The sequence below is a fragment of the Phoenix dactylifera genome, chromosome 9 (genome assembly GCF_009389715.1).
Source record: "Phoenix dactylifera cultivar Barhee BC4 chromosome 9, palm_55x_up_171113_PBpolish2nd_filt_p, whole genome shotgun sequence".
NCBI classification, from domain to species: Eukaryota; Viridiplantae; Streptophyta; class Magnoliopsida; order Arecales; family Arecaceae; genus Phoenix; species Phoenix dactylifera.
In genome coordinates, this window is record NC_052400.1 from 22,716,362 (window position 1) to 22,734,964 (window position 18,603).

Below are 18,603 nucleotides of genomic sequence, written 5' to 3' on the forward strand. Positions count from 1 at the left end.
CGGGCTGAGGTGGCTAACACCCCTATTCTAAGCGATGCGCCACAACCCGACCTAATTATGGTGAGAAGCGAACAAGGGTTGGCTGGATCGTTATCACAAGCAACCTCCTACAACATGACTATAGCTGATTGCAGATCGGGCCTCAGGCTTAAACTCTATTCATTTTTAATCGAGCTTCAGACCGGGCCTATTTAAAATATGATCTTTCTGTGCCCAATCTCTGCCCATGATCAGCTCTAAACATGACCCAGTTATAGTGATAAATAAGCAAGGGTTAGACGGGTCATCCATAAATGACCCGACTGAAGTGATAAATAAGCAAATATTAGTTAGGTTATTGCTTATAATTTTAGTAGCACCCTAAGCAGGGAATAATGGTTTTTGTCAATATCTGCCAAGCTCTCTGATTTCATAAATACAGCTTGACCTAATCTGTCTTTTTTTTCCGCTTTAATTAGGACCTTCAGCGAGTATTTGGCCCAATAGAGGAGGGGCATATTGCTGAGCTAGAAATGCAGCTTCACAGATACGTGAAAGTTGTGGGAAAGGAGCTTGCTGATCATATGGTTTATGCCCTTGGATAGTTATTTTGTGATATACAAATCAACTTTTGTTGAAACTTACACTAGCATCCATTGTTGAAACTTTTTCCAGCCTTCTGTTCAGTGGTGATATTTTGGTGGAAACAAAGCCACCAAGAAAGTACCGAAGGTTGTTTTATGAGAATTAGAACATTCCTCTCTTTTCAGTGATTTTTCAAAACCATTCTATCATTAAAGAAATGGTTTCCATCATTGAGTATTTTTGGTTCCGACTATATATGACTTCAATGAAAAGAGGATTCAGTCCTTGCAGGCCTCAGCTAGGGACAATAAAATTTGACGTGGATCTGCCAACCGGCACAGAGTCATCTGAATAAAATTTATTTTTCAGTCGAGTTAGTTCTATGTTGACTGGAAATCAACCCGGTTATAAAGGTGGGTTTGGATTTAGCCCTCAAACTAAATAGAGTTATCCGGCTGGGAACTAATCAGCTTCCAGACCTAATAAAATTAACAATTCTATAGTATTTTTATGTGATATTTTTATAAAAGTATTTTTTATAAAAATATTTTATATTGATAGGGCCCCATGGCATTTCCTAATATGAAATGATGTTTTAGTTCTTTGTTGTTAATTACTTCATCACATATTATTAAATTGCTGAATGTATTGTAATTATGATGATACATGATAAGTTAAATTTGATTTTCTTATTTGTGAACTTTGAATATCATTCTCTGCTTTATTTTTCAGTTATATATTTGGTTGAAGAGTTAAAATTTAAATGAGTTGATAGGTAGGTATAAATTTATTTAAAATAAATAGATTTGGCATGAATTTATTTTTTTCAATCTGATTATGAATGGATAAGGTAATGGTTTGAGAGTGCTTTTTTAACTGAATATGATTAATTTAGATCCGAACCCTTCTCTCCATCTCCGCCATTCCATGTTATAGCCTAACTCATGCACATTCAGGTTTTCAAGTATAATCATTGTGGACACCTAACAACTCTACTAGTATGGACTCTTAATTTTAATGGTCAATGCATCGAACATTTTTGATGTTATGGATAAATGGGATTCCTGCATCACTTGTATGCTAGCTATTCATGAATTATTATAGATAAAATAATCCAAATCTTCCACTCCTTTAGCAATGGCAAAATAATCTATAACTGTTTTTTCTTAATTTCTTTTTATTTATCATCCTCTCCCTTGATTTCTTGTCCTATTTCCCTTTTTTCATTCTGGACGAGGAATCACTCAAAAATGCCATTCAGCCGTCTTGCGCCCATTACTTTGCTTCACTTTATGGCACACTTCACGACACTAGAGAGCAATCATAATTCACCACACCAGTGGAGGGACTTTTTGAGCAATATTTTTAGTTACGAAGCATTTTTATTTGCTCATTTCTTTGAGTCTCTTACTGGTGGCATGATTTTGAAAACTGGACCGTTCACTGAATTGGAAAAAAATTGGATCATGAGTCACTCATTCAACCATCAGGTCAACCTGGATTGAATCATAACATCACGAGGATATAATAAATATATTACTTATTATTATTTATGTAAAAATATATAAAAATTATATATAAAAATAAAAACTATTAGTATTTTTTAACAAATTTTGGTACTATAATAATAATAATATATTAAAAACAAAAGCATAATAAAAATAGTACTATCATCTTATTTTCTTCAAATTTATGAAACAATGATAACTATAATAAAGACAATAGCAAAAGATGAAAAAGACCATACCATGCCACAATAGAAATTAAAAATGAACTTCAAATGTTCAAGTTTAAATAATATATATAAATTTCTTTAAGATAAAAGGAATAAAAGATACAAAAGAAAATATAAAAATATATTGATGTACCTATTTAGTGTCTTGCATAGTTTATAGAAGAATCAAAACTAGATATCCCTCTTCTTTGTTCTATAACAAATAAGTATTACATAGTTGGTCATTGATTTAAGCCATAATCCATATACATTCTACGGTCAAACCCTCGATCCATTGATCTAGCACCAAAAATTGATGAGTCCAACCAAGATACCATAAAAAATTTTATTGGCATCAATGGTGATGCTACCTGCGATGCTAGGGACAATCATAAATCTATAGATTGTGCACCAAAGATGAATGAAACACATAAATCCACATGAATTCACAAAATCCACAAAAAACCCTAGATGATGCTAGGGACAAACCTTATAATGGACTCGATTGCCTAAGTACTCACCTAGTGGAGAAAAATAAAGATAAAAACACAACAATGGATGAACAAGGTTAAAAATCGACCAGTAACACCATCCACCTAGGCTTACCATCATTATCTAACATCAAATCCAATAGAGAGTTCCTCGGTGCCAAAGTTAGGTAGCCTAAGTCTGATAGGGTTGAGGAAGCCACCATAAGAGAGAAACAGGACTATTTAGAGTACGTATTGACAAAAAAGCTCAGCAAAGAGATTAGTGTCGAAGAGAGGAACATTTGGAGGGGAGATCAAGACGAGGGCACTATGCTAGGGAGAGGAGAGGAGCAATAAGCATAGTCAAAAAAAGAGAGGAGCAAAAAGTAAGGGTTTAGAGTTTAGAATTTAGTGTTTAGGGTATAAGATTTAGAATTTTAGGATTTAGGGTTTAAGGTTTAAGAGTTTTAGGGTTTAGGATTTTTAGGATTTTAGAGTTTAGGGTTTAGAATTTAGAGTTTAGGGTTTAGAATTTAGAGTTTAGGGTTTAGAATTTTTAGTGTTTAGGATCTTTTGGGGTTTAGGATTGGGGGTTTAGGGTTGGAGGTTAGGATTTTGGAGTTTTGAGGACCGGGGGTTTATGGGGTTGGGATTTGGGGTTAGGAGTAGGGGTTTAGGGTTTAGGATTTAGGGTTGAAGGATTGGAGTTTGGGGTTTTGGGTTTGGAGTTTGGGGTTTGAAGTTTTGGGGTTCAGGGTTCGGAATTCGGGGTTTGGAGTTTTAGGAGTTTAGAATTTTGGTTTAGGGTTTTAGAATTTTAGGGATTAGGGTTTAGGGTTTAGGGTTTAGAAAATAATTTAATGCTTTAACTCTTTAATTAAAATAAAACTCTAACCGTCTCAATTAGTTAATTTTGGCAACTATTTTGGATTCAGGTACATTGGAGACCTAACCTACCCTAGGGCCTCTGCCTCCTTTCCAACCATGGAGGTCCCTTCGTCCATCATCGCTAGCGCATGGGCACCACCTGCATAGCCATGACCATCGTTGTTTGCCTAGTCGATGGCATCACCATGGTGAGAAGGAAGAGAGCCAAGAGATAAAAATAGAGGAGAAAAGAGCGAGCCATTGAGCACTATGTTTCTGCAAAAAGAAAGAAAGGAACAGAAGAGAGGAAAAGAATAGAGATTTACGTCTTGGGAGATTAACATAAGAGAAGAAAGGAGGGGCAAGAAAGGAGGGAGGCAAGTCATCTATCAAATCTAATGGTCCAAGAATAGCCATTACTGACTAAGCAACGGACTAGATTCCACCTTCTCTGAGTTTCCCCATGGTAGACCGTTAGCATTAGAAAACATTACCCGATCAAGTGGCATTATCAAGACCACATCATTATGAGCAAAGGGCATTCCAGCTTTAATTGTCAGATTGTAAGGAACAAATGCGATCATTGGTTATTCAAGATTATGAAAGGGCAATCAATCGCAGAGGCTTAGTTGATGTTCTTAGCTATTTTTCTTATTCTATGGTGACCTGCCCATCTTGCTGGATTTCCATTTTAAGTTAAGTGCTTTTGTTTTAATAAAGCTAAGAAAAGTGATCTTTTTTCATTGTAAACTACCTCTACAGTGGTTCCATCCTAAAGTCTAGGGATCAAGATCAGCTTTCCCTTGTTTTTCTCCTACTAATATTTTGATATTGGGATATGGCAAACCCAGAGGCGATGATGGTGGATAAGGTAGCAAACGATCTGAGGATTCTGATCAACAAATTGATTGCATATTGTTTAGTTCAAGACATGACACAGGGGCCTCTAGAGATAGCCAAGGCATCGAGACTAGTAGTGGAGGTAGAGCAAGTCAACATGTAAAAAATCAGTTAGAGCTCGAGAGGTGTGGTTGAGAAGAGGCGTGGGAAATCCAAAACAAAGGGGAAGGCAGCAAATGATCCAGTAGAGGCAATTGATGATGTGCAGATTCGAGATGACGATAAAGAGACCCAAGCTTTCAGATCCTGAATTGCCTAGATCATCTCATGATAATGGCAATGGCGACAGTGATAGCACGAGTGATCATAGATCTGATGATCATGATAGTCAGGGTGAAGGAGACGATGAAGCACATGGGATCAATCCATTTACTAGATAGGTAGAGTTCACCTATGCTACGCTAGATGATGACCATGGAGCTAGACCCATATCTACATATGAGGGGGAGGAGTTGCTAGCTTATAGAAAGACGGAGGAAAATTGTTGCAGGTTGTGGCACAAAAGGCCACGAATATTTTTATGAGTTGAGGATAGCTGAGGAACTTGTCAGTTTGGGCAAAGATGACTTGTTAGGTCCTTTTCCAACTCAACAAGGTCGAGTTCTTAGAAGAGCGCACCTGATGTTGTAGTGATTGAAAATGACTAGATGCATATAGAAGGAGGATGCAACAGACAAAACGATAGGACCAGCCTTGAAGGATTTTTGACCGTCAGTTTATGTGCAATATAGGCTAGAATCACAGTCTCAATTTGAAGATACATTTTGTGCCACATCTGTCCGTTCAATACATCATCAAGCCATCCGTAGAATTTTATTGAAGAAAAGAAGATTGTCATCCATCTCAAGGTTCGTTGTCTCGGTATCAGACCCCGTATCGGTGCCACACTAACACAGTGTCAGTATGATACAATTTTTTTTAGCGTACCGAATACTGGTATGCCACCCGTACCAAATACCAGTACCGAACCAGTACGGTATGCTCTGTACCGCCCAGTTTGGACTGGTACGACATTCTATGATCCATCTGTTTTTTCTTTCATATGATTTAGATAGACTTAGCTATGCTTGAATGGATCTCCACTCAGATCTGTTTAGATCTATATTGAATGATGAAGGTTCTACATCAATGATTTGAGCTGTTGGACGTAATCTATTACTTCTAAACTAGTTAAACATCACTTGATGCATGAGCTGGAGTCTCTAAATCACATGATTTTTGATGTACAAACAGCTTACACCTCTAAACTATTTACACACCACCATCCTCTTCTTTTTGATCTCTCTTTTAACATCTCCAATCACTGTTTTTGCTCTTTCTAAACGTTACTTCCATCTTTTTTTTATATCTATAAAATTTGCAATCCAAATTTCTGTTATAGGACAAGTATGAAGCACCCCCATGACAAGTTTTCCTGAAAAACTTGTGGACATATATCTCATCTAAAAACCTAAAACAGAAATTTTGTGCTTCCTCGATCTTTTTCTGTCCTATTTTCTATAACAGGACAGCAGGGAAATGTCTTGACCTAAACCCTTGTCTAATCCCTTCCACAGGTCCAGCTATGCCTGTAAGCCATCATTAATCTGTCCTACATCAATTTTGGCGTTAGAACTGATGGACCCTACCTTTCTCTGCCTTTCTTTCCATCTTTATTTTTTTCTCTCTCCATCATGTTTTTGGATTATAAATTAAGTTCCAAGACTGATGCTCTCCCCAGCATATCAAATATGAGAAGAAGGTTCTGACCACATGCATGATGATATGACATCTATCAAAAATCATCTCACATCCAAGCTATGTTGCAAGCATGTGCTATAACCTTAGGCATTCTGCAGTGCACTGATGCAGATGAAGGCCTATCTTATGGCAGTGAGAATGTTTCAGCTGAAAGCGAGGATTTATACATTGAAAATCATGCAAGTGCTCATCCTTCAAATTTAGATGCTAAGATTGAAAATGCACCAGCTTAAAAAATCTGGTTAAGAAGATTGAAGGCTCTATAGAAACAATTTTAAAGGAATTTCTAATTGCTGAAAGCAACACCAATATAGAGCTATAACTGTATCAAAGCACGTTGAAGATATGATTGTTACTAATTCTGCAGTTTCCTTGGTGAACACTATCAATCAAGTTATCAAGAGATTCGTAGTTACCAATTGTCGGGCACCACAACAAATGATTAGTGAAGTGATAGGGAGAATGTTTTACATAGGCCTCTATCATCCAATATTCAAGACTCAGAATGGTCGATCAAAATTTTGAGGGATATGATCTTGAGGACTAGGTAAGCATAACAGAAGCAAATGATGCTGGAGCATTTCTTTGGGTCCATATTCATGGCATATGTTGTGATTGGTTGCTATTTGGAGGTCAAGATGACAAAAAAAAGACAACTATTTTGAATTGTTTTAGTATTTAATAATTAATTGAAGCGTTTCTTTGTAAGAAAACGAATCTACTGTTTGGCACTGTGCATGCTACAATACTGTGAAAAGTGAACAGCATACATGACTTTTCATTTAGGAGTTTTAGTTAGGTCTCATCAGTGTCCAGCTAGAAAATATTAGATAAAATTTAAAGCATTGGTTCTAGGGATTTTAATTGGAGTGAAATGAATAGGTGGTAGCTGATTTCTCTAGGTACTTTCCAATTTGAAGAATCCTAGTTTGCTTGTAAGAGAGGTTGCTGGATGAAAGCATTGTATGTGGCTGTTGAAAGAAAGGATTGCTTTAGGCCAGGTTTGACCCTCATTCTCTCTCTCTCATATCCTTCCCTTGCTTCACAAATTTTGTTTCATACAGAAATATAAAATTTGTGATCCCAATTTCTGTTATAGAACTAGCACGTTGTTTTCTTTAAAAACTCTTCTTTAGATCTATAACTCACTTGAAGACCTAAAGCAGAAATTTTTAGCCTTCTTTTTTGAAAGAGAAGATGGCAGGGACTATTAATTCATTTCATGGGTACTGAAATGAATACAAGCAATCCAAGAGTCAAAACTAAATGAAGAAAGCAAGAAATTGAAATATCTTGGTCTTTACTTAGAGCCCATGATACCACTCAAGTTGATAGCACTCAACATCCTTGATTAAGTCTCCAGTTGATGACACTGACAAAAAGTTTGCCAATTCCTTCTCCAGGCAAATCACCAGAAAACCAAAACAGTAAGGTAACAAGTCCAAAGGATAGGGCCGAAAACAGGTTGGATAATTTCCAACCATACTCAGTTTGGATTGGATTCAGATACAAATTCTAGTATCCAATTGGACCCGGATACTTACCGATAAATCTTGCCAGATCTAAAACTTGATTCAGATTCTAAAGATTTTCCGAATTCAGATCTAGATATCTGGTAAATTCCAGTAAAATATTGTCCCAAAATAATTTTGTTCCCATGCGTAGAACCGTACTTGTGGCATATTACTTGGATAACAAACACTGAACCACCAGGGTACAACATTCAATTCTGTTATGCAGTTACGGTTTATTTTACTTATTTAAATCTCAATCCTATCATTAAACAGAATAGTTAGGATGATACTTTCTATTTAATAATTAATTATTTTTATAACTATCAATCCTTTTTTTTTTGTTGAAATGGGTATTTCATACATCACGAGTACGAATACACCTAATAGAATCGGCAGACAAAAGATCTCGTAATACAACAGGCATCTCACCCTCCCCAACCCACAGGGTGCCTCCTAAGTGGCTCGCTACATATGCTGCCACCCAGTTCGCCGCCCCGTTAGCCTCATGATATACATGCATAGTCTGAAATGTAATGCCCTCCCTCACCATCAACCAAATATCACGGAGCAGGGGATGAACACCTTCATCCCAACTCGTGCCCCGTCGGACCTAGTCGATCATTGTGGCTGAATCACCCTCCAAGAGAATGAAGGTCGCCTAAAGCACGTGCCGCGCAAAACGCAATCCCATCTAAGCCGCTCGTAGCTTGAACTTCAAGGATAGAATTTCTTGCTTAACCTTTCTTTGCTCCTCCGCAGAAACAAATAGATCGGGATATACCAAGAGAGATGTACGGTCTAATGAGACTACTACGAAATATTTACTCATGGGTGGGGCAAGCTCTTCTATTCTGGTTCATGGTTTCTCCTGATGACTCACCTTTGGCCACTGATCATCTAGATGAAGCAGCACTCCGCTCCTGGAATCGAGGTGTCGAAGATCTGACACCCCCCACTGCCACCACACTCGAACTCGAGCTCCTGATGACAAAACCGGCCCTTCACCTCCTGCCTCCATCCAAGACAGAGCCATCAAAATTGACATCGAGAAAACTTGGGGGTGGGGGTTCTCAGGTGAAGAAAACCATATAAGGAGCTGCCGAAGCAATGTGGGGGCTCCAGATGTCCTGAGCTGTCAAAGGCCTGTAGTCTAACCTTGCCTGATATCGGATTTGGAGGAATTTTAAAGCAATTAGATCCAAATAGCAATAAAGAGATACTTGTAAGATTTACTTCTGGAAAATGGAGTCCCACTCAAATGAAGTATTCTACTATTAAGAAAGAAATGCTTTCAATAGTTAAATGTATTTTAAAGTTTCAGAGTGATCTGTTAAATCAACAATTCTTGTTGAGGATAGACTGTACAGCAGCAAAACAGATCATAGAAAAGGATATAAAAAATTTAGTATCCAAGCAAATCTTTGCTGGATGGCAGGCACAATTGTCTGTTTTTGATTTTAATATTGAATATATTAAATCTGAAGAGAATTCTCTTCCAGACTTTCTAACACGAGAGTTTTTACAGGGATGATTCCTCTCAGAGGAACGTATGCTCGAGGAAGAAATTCTTCTCGAGAAAACAGGGGACGCAGTGCCAATGCACTTCCCATGAATACGACGAATTTGTTGTTTCATAGACAGCCAGAGAGGGTACCACAAATGGTGAACCTAGCAACCTACTTAAATCAGCAAAAACAAAAGAAAGTTGAGCAGCAAAATGCTGTAAGAGAAAATCTCTCTTCTACATCATCATCTAGACCAACGATGAAAGAGGTGCTTCAAGAAAGTACTATTGACACCTCATTTTTGCAAAATCATTGGGAGCAAATTATCATGTACATGGGTCAGAATGATATTCAGCAGATGGAAGATCCGTGGTGTATACGTCAAAAATACTTTGACGATGAAGGATATCCTTCAATGGATGGCAAGGACAGACAGATGATGGAGAAATTATTACTCCTCACTGAATCTGTAGAAATTACTCATAATTTTCATAATAATAATATAAATAATTATATCAATTATAGTAAATGTACTATTTGCAGGATTATGCAGCCGCAAGAATGGGGATTGGATCCCAATAGGCTAATAATGATAAAAAAAATATGGCCATGAAGTCACAGCAACTTATTGGGACTACATCGAGGCTTTTACTAATCTTTTTTTTATGAGAATCCCAAGAGAAAACACTCTTGGTTTATGCAGGTACATCCTGATGTCTTAACCAAACCTATTCCGGGTTGGTTCAACAAATGGTGGACATTCTTCGGCCCCGATATAAAGATATTACCCAAAGAAATACTTAATTTCTTTGAAGAATGGGTGGATAATCATCCAACTATTAATAAAATGACAGATGACCAGATATGTACTGGTACTTGCCCCATGATGTATTTCATCGAAAATAGAATTCTATGGATATGGAAGTGGACACTATCCACTGGATTTGACTGTGACAATATTCCAGTCCTAAAAAGGAATGCCCTTTACAAATGGTGGGTGGGAATGCCCAAAGACAAGTTAGATGGTATAATTAATACCATACAAGAAAATCTTTTTGCCTATAAGGAGAAAAAAATATTTGGTTCTCCTCAACAATCCAGTACTAATGATGACAATTTATTTATGACAATGAAACATAAATTAAGCAGGAGATATCCCAATATATCTGAAGAGGAAGTTGAGGCAAGATGCCTTGAAAAAATCAAGAAGGAATTTTTGGAGGCATTTGAAGATAGATCAATGAAATCTGCCTCGTCAAAACAGTCTTCATCCAATACTCCTGAACAAACAAGCAATACCTATGTTTGCTTAGTAGGAGAAGCATAGGATCCGTATGAAGACCAAGAAGTTCAGAATACTCCTACTCCAATGGAGGAAGTATGGCAAACAGTTCTTACCAAAAGGGAGCAGTAAAGTCTGTCCAAAAACAAGATAAAGGAAAAAAGGTGGCCACATCAATATCAGAATAAAAGGCATCGACCAAATGAAAAGTACTCCCGTGAAGAAATAAGTGCTTCACCAACCCAGAAGGAATCAACTTTTCTGGACCAATCAGCAAAAGAAATCATCTTTATGTCTTTTCATCTTTATGTCTTTTACTTTATGTAAAGTAACTTTATGTTAAATCAGACTAGGTCTGATTGCTTGATCTTTTCGGACTCCAAAATGAATTGGAATCCATTTCTTTATTTTACTTATAAAAAGGGAAGTTCTCACCCTTGTTGAGGACGAAGAAAATTGGAGAAATCAATCTTTTGTTTCTCACAACCTCTTGCTTCCGCACTCTTAACCTCTCTTGTTATCTCTTATTCCTCTCTTATTATCTTATGGTATCAGGTCCTGGAGATGGAGCCGAGGCCCGATCTTCTCCGGAAAGTCATCTACTCCAACCACGGCGAGCTAGAGCCTCTGTCTGAGGATGAAGCCTCAAGGGTCCGGTAAGTATTTTATTTTTTGTTTATTTATTTTCTTTCCTCCCTTTCTCCTTTTTCTTTTAATGTGGCGCCACCACCTCTTCACCGGAGAAGAGGTGGGGGCTCGGCTAGTCTGGCGGCCCTGTGGCCGCGTCTGGTGCCGGCTCGGCCAGGCCCGGCGATCCGTGGCCGCACCCTGTGCCCTAAGGCAGATGCAGCTGAAGCTGCGGTGCCCTATGTACCCAGCTCAGTTGCTGGGCCTGGGCCAGACCTGGGTCACACTCAGGCCGGCCCGTGGCCTGTCCTAGTGCGTGAGTCGGCCATTTACCCTTCTTCCATCTTAGAGTCTTCTTCCCTCTGTTTCACTGTTGAAACAGAGGAGAGAAACACTCAGAGGAACTCCCCCCTCTTTCTTATTTTGTTTAACCTATTTACTTAAGTAAACCAGGTCTTACCTGATTTCGGGATGGCTACAGCCGAGTAGTACACCCTTCAAGAAATCCCTCCTTCCTCTTCTAGGGCCTCCGAGCTCCTTCAACCTCCAGCTCTAGGGGTCGGCTTCTCTGGTACAGTACTCCAGCAGGCTTAGGAAATAAGAGGGTATAGTAATCCTAAGTTAAGAAGCTTGAGAGTTTAAATAACACTGCTTAGGAAGTGACCCCTTGGAGAGGTAGCACCCTCTCCTTCCCCCTTGCTCCAGGAGCCTCCAGCTGCCCTCTTTCCTCAGGCCAGCTAGGCTTGTCCCTTCAACTAGGGTGAGAGGTGGGGGGCTCCCATTTTGCATGGTTAAGGGCCCAACAGCTGGCCTTCTCTTTACTGGCTAGCTGGGCCCTGTCAATTCATCCCTCAGGCATGAGGTGGCAGCCCTCCATGGGCTGCCATCCATGGGCCCAGTACAGCCCATCAACGAACTGGCCCAAATACCCTTAAAATGGGCCTCAAAAGTTTGGGCCCAGTTAGCATTGGGCCCGGACATTACATTTTTCCCCTCTTAAATAAATTTCGTCCTCAAAATTAATCATACCTCAATTCTTAGGTATGCAGTGTAATTGTCTAGAAAAACTGACTGAAATAAAGGAATGTGTATAGCCAGAATCAAACAAAATAAAGGCACCAACCGAGTTGACTAGTATTGTAACTATCACCCTTTGATCACTGGCACTGGCGTCCTGGGGGGTCAGTGCGAAGACTCGGGGGTTGTTCCTCGGCCTCGGGCAGTCACGTGCCATATGTCCCACCTGCCCACAGTTAAAACATGCCCTAACTTTCTTCAAACAGGGCCCATTATGAAATTTGCGACAGTTAGGACATGGCCCGTTCTGCCTCTTCTGAATCATGGGCCCTTTAAAGCTTCTCGGCCTGCTACTCTGGCCTCGATCTGACCTGAGTTTCTTTAGGTCAGTCCTTTCTCTGTCAGACCTTAAGTCAGCTTCAACCTTCAAGGCTCGGTCCAACATATCTCTATAACTGGTGAACAGGTGGGAGGATGTCCAGGACCTGATCCCATACCTTAGGCCTTGCTCAAATCGATTGGCCCTACTCCTCTCATTATCCATGAACTGGGGATAGAATCAGCCCAGTTCGTTGAATTTGTCAGCATACTCTAAAACAGTCATATTTTCAGAATGGGTCAGTGCTAGAAACTCATTTTGCTTCGTCTGCTTGACAGAGTCCGGAAAGTACTGAGTATAGAATAACCTTTTGAAGTCTCCATAGTTGATCACCAAAATTCGGCATTTTTCTTTAGCATGGGGATAGCCAATCTAGCCTTCACTTCTTCGGAAAACTGAAGTGCTTGAAACATCTTTTCCATTTCCCTAATCCGAAATTCAGCTGCCATAAGATCTGGTCCACCATCAAACATCGGTGGGTTCAGCCTGCAGTATCTTTCATGGTAAGAATCCGCCGGTTGTATAGCAGCCATCTGCATCAGCTGCTACTGTTGGAGCAGCTGTGCCATCAACTGATATACTTCGGCCAGGTTTGCGTGGCCTGCTACAGAGCGTGGAGTATCCTGAAAAATAGACTAGTAGCTAGGATCTAGAGAGAGTGCTCTCCTATCGTCATCCATGTTTCTTAATGGTCACCTAGCAGTCAAAAAATTTAGGGTAAGATTATAATAAATTATTTTCTTTAACTAACATATTATGATAATCTCTATAAGTTATAATACTCTTAACTACCCATTACCCCAGATTTTTTTTACGGTTAAATTTTTGTTAAACCTAGAGCTCTGATACCACCACAATGTCACGCCCCGGACTCGGATCCGTGACACGGCCGTGTTATTGCCGACTACCGCCCACAATAGCACGAAGCCTCATACATGGGTAACAGGGTAGTCAAACTAGTCAAACTTTCATATATTAAAACATTTCCAGTACAACTTATTGGTTGGTACAAAATACAGAGCTTATATATAGTTTATGTACACAAAAGCATATTTGTTTTATCCAAAAAAAAGAAGCCCTGATACAAAAGAAAAATGTCTCTGCCTGCTCTTACTGGCGATAATCTGGAAGAAAATATAAATAAAATGGTATGAGCTACACGGCTCAGTAAGTAATCCTGCATAATCTTATCGGATCAACTACAAGGCTAAACATGTTTAAATAGGGTTTGAGAAGCTAACATGAACATTACTTAACAATTCTTTATGATAAGATATTCATACTGAGCCGGTAAATTGATATTTTATATCAACCAGTATTTTCATGAAAATATAACTTACAAAAAAATGGGGTCCAGATCAATTCGTTTTTACTATTTTTTTTCCACACCTGCTTTAGAAGTTTTAAGACCAGTGATGAAATTAGTACCGTATCCATACATCCCTTATCAGTGTATGGACAGCTATCTCTCGAGCACAGGTTTAGGTTCGGCCTCAATGGGAAAATGGAGCACCTAACAACGCATCTTCACAGACCAAGAACTACGAGATCGCCCCTTTCATTCTGGGGTGACAGAGGGATCGTACCATTCGAGCCTAATTCTAATTCTTCGGAGGGAAAAATTCACTTTTTTATCCTGTTGATAGAAGGTTTGTGATTACTAATCATGAATAGAGGTAGGATAAAAAAATAGATCTGGAGGAAAAAATAAAAAGTAATTACCCGAAACTTCTAATTCTTATTACAAGTAGAACTTATGTCATCAAAGAAAACACCATTCTTTTTAGTTTTTAGAAAAATATATATATCCCGCAAACAAAGGAAACAGGGGAGTCCAATCAACAGATCTTTTTCCTCTCCTTTTCTATCTAATTGGTTTATGTTCGTTATAATTACAAGAGGGTAAAAAATCCTTTATTTTTGCAACTCGATCGCGGCATACCGTGATTTACCCTCTCTGATGCGATGGCAAAGTCATTATCGGCCACTGGTGGGGCGAGCTCAGTTATTGTACGGCCACTGGCGGGGCGAGCCCAGTTATTCTACGGCCACTAGCGGGGCGAGCTCCGTTGCATTCAGCCCGTAGCATCTAAGAGTCCATACATAGTACTTCTTGCAAACAGTACACTCTCTGATGCTACGACGAAGTCATAATCGGCCACTGGGGGACGAGCTCAGTTATTGTACAGCCACTGGCGGGGCGAGCTCAGTTGCATTCAGCTCGTAGCATCAAGAGTCTATAAGTAGTAGCTCTTGCAAGTAGTACACATAGCTAGATGCCATTCATCATTACATCTTATGCTTATACCATAATTACTAATATTAAGTGCAATTATAGTATTATAATCCATCTCATACACAATTCAAATTACATGAATAATACTTTAAAATTTGTATAAACATGATGTATGCATACCGATAAACTATAAGACTAAAGCAGGCTACTCACGTACATGATTCATAAACTATAAGATTAAGACAGATTACTTACTTTTCATAATATACCCAAATTTGACTAAACCCGAGCCTAATCGGATTGAGGTGAGTTTGGACGAACCCAAACTACAAATTGGGTTAAATTCGAACCCAATTAAGCCTAATTTAGCTGGGTCCGAACCCCATTTAAGTTAAGTTGGTCTCAACAGACCCAATTGATTATAAATCAGGCTTAGTTCAAGCCCAATTTAACTGACAGAAGGCCAAATTGGACTCGGGCTGACCCTGACTCAAGCCCAAATGAGCCACATTGACCCTGAACCAAAATTAAACCCAATTAAACTTGGGACTAAGCCTATTAACCAAATCAGAAGACCAAATTGGCTAAAAAAGGCTGGACCCAATCATGAACCAGGCCCAATCCTTTAATTAAAGACCCAATTAACCTATGTGTGGACCCAATCTGGTTTTAAATCGAGCCCCAAAAGCTCCAAATTAGGCAAATTGGACTTGGGCTAGATCCTTGGATGGGATCCAAGCAAGTAAGTTCATAGTATGATGAACTGAGAAATTATGTAATAAATAAATAGAAAATAATGTGATCCCTATGATGTTGTTTTAGGTGATTAAGGATTTATCACCAGGACTTGAGAAATTTGGAAAGCGAATTACTGTAAGTAGCCTGTTCTTAATCTTATACTTTATGAATCATGGTGACTCGTCTTAATCTTGTTGTGGAACATGTAAGTAAGTAACTTGCTTTAATCTTATTATGGATTATGGATGTGAGTAGCCTGCTTTAGTCTTATAGTTTATGGTTATGCATACATCATGTTTATGCAGATTTTAAAGTATTATGCAAGCAAGTTGATTTGTGTGTAAGATGGATTTTGATACTATAATTACACTTAATATAGTAATTGTGGTATAAGTATAAGATATGATGAATTGTATCTAGCTATGTGTACTACTTGCAAGAGATACTTATGGGCTCTTGATGCTACGAGCTCAATGCAACTGAGCTGGCCTCACCAAAAAAGAATGACTGAGCCGGCCCCGCTAGTGGCCGATAATAACTGAGCTGGCCCCGCCAGTGGCCGATAATGACTTCGCCGTAGCATCCGAGAGGTACTACTTGCAAAAGGTACTACTTATGGGCTCTTAGATGCTACTGACCGAATGCAACTGAGCTGGCCTTACCAGTGGCCAAGAATGACTGAGCCGGCCTCGCCAGTGGCCGATAATAACTGAGCTGGCCCTGCCAGTGGCCGATAATGACTTCACAGTAGCATCCGAGAGCGTAAACCACGACATGCTAGTATACGGTTTTACGTTGTATTTTCACTGATATAAAATACCAGTACAAATATTATATCATGATGAATTGTTAAGTAATGTACATGTTAGCTTCTCAAACCCTGTTTAAACATGTTTAGCATTATAGTTGATTCGATAAGATTATGCAGGATTACTTACTGAGCTGTGTAGCTCATACCATTTTATTTATATTTTCTTTCAAATCATCGCCAGTGATAGCAGTCAGAGACATTTTAGCTTCTTTCTTTTTAGGATAAAACATACATACTTTTGTGTACATAAACTATATAGAAGCTCTGTATTTTGTACCAACCAGCAAGTTGTACTGAAAATGCTTTAATATATGAAAGTTTGACTAGTTTGACTATCCTGTTACCTATGCATGAGGCTTTGGGCTATTGTGAGCGATAGTCGGTAATAGCACGGCCGTGTCACAGAACCGGATCCGAAGCGTGACAACTCCATACCCTAACATCTGGACTTGCTGATTCGGGGATGGGAAGGGCTCGTATCCGCTCTACAAGATGCTCCTCGAATAACTGACTTAATCTGTCATCATCCCACTCTGCCTCCCTCGGTCTCAAGAGGTCGCACATCCGAAGCCCCGCAACTCCCTCGCCACTAATCATTGTCGGCCACAGTCTCAATGGGAATGCATCCACCCATGGGTCCATCACATCAATGCTCCGTTCACCACCGATCAGCCATCTAGAATGCGCCAAAGCCATAGGCAGATACCTCCCAATCGCCCGCCACATGAAGGAGCACCTCCGGCTGCCCGCCACCTAGCCAACTGAGCTTGCCCGACCATATCTACTATCATGACCTGACTCCAAAGGCTGTGCGGCTCCAGAACAATCTGCACCGCCCACCGTGCCAGGAGTACCTCGCGCCTCGCCAGTAGTGACTGCACTCCCAAACCACCCTCGCTCAGTGGCAAACAGACTCTCTCTCAGGCCACCAGATGTACCCCGTGGCCTTCCTCAAGGGAACCCCTTAGGAAGCTCCGCATGAGCCGCTCAATCCCGGCCAGCACTATCTTCGGCACAATAGTATGGGCCATAAAATAAATAGGCATACAACAAAGGACTGACCTGACCAGTGCAATCTACCCATCATAGAGAGCGATGATGCCCTCCAACCCTCAAGTCTGCTCTGCACCCTCTGCACCAAAGTAGAACACTGCCACCCGCAACCTCCGGCCTGTGAGTGGAACCCCAAGGTAGTCCAGCGCCCCCTCCTGCTCCTGCATCCCCAGGATCGCCCTGATCTCCCATTGCACCCTCCGCTCTGTACTCGGACTGAAGTGTAAGGATGACTTTTGGAGATTGATTCTCTGTCCGGATGCTTCACAGTACTCTGTCAACACACTCTGGAGGGCCCTTGCGTCCCTTGCTCTCGCCCTAGCTAGCAACAGGCAGTCATCTGCAAAAAGTAAATAAGAGATAGGACAGGCACCGGGGGCTGGACTGTAGGCCGCCAACTTTCGGTTCTCACAGGCTACATGCAAAGCACAAGAAAATACATCAGAGCAAATGATGAATAAGTATAAGGACAGAGGACATCCCTGGCGAAGCCCCATAGTCGCTCGAAAAAAGGACGATGGTGTGCCGTTGATCAGAATGGACAAGCTAGGTCCCTGCACAGCCTATAACCCAATCGATCCAGACTTGATGAAAACCAAAACTCTCCAGTGCCCGCCTGAGGAAGTCCCAAGGGATCCGATCATAAGCCCGCTCCATGTCCAATTTCATTGTCATCAAACATCGCCTCCTCGTGGCTCGCTGTAAGCCTCTCATCATCTCTTGAGCCAGCAAGATGTTGTCTGATATACTCCTCCCTCCCACGAAAGCTCCCTACTCATGGCTGATGATGCTAGGCAACAAATCCTTCATTCTCCCCACCATGAGCCTTGCCACTACTTTATACAAAGTGGTACACAAGCTAATAGGCCTGTAGTGGCTCGGCTCCGAAGCATCCTGACGCTTCGGTATCAATGTGATGTAAGTGGCCTTCCAGTCATCTACCATCACTGCCCAACTGAAGTATAACTGTATTGCCTCCACCACGGCTCCCTGGATGATACTCCAATACTGCCGAAAAAAGAAGGGTGGAAATCCATCCGATCCCGGGGCCTTATCCTCTGCTAAGGCCCATACCGCCTCCTGCACCTCCCTATCCGACACTAGTAGAATCAATGCTACATTATCTGCCTCTTCAATTCTGACTGCAGGGCTGGAGAGCTGACCAGTCACATAGGGCTCCCTTCCT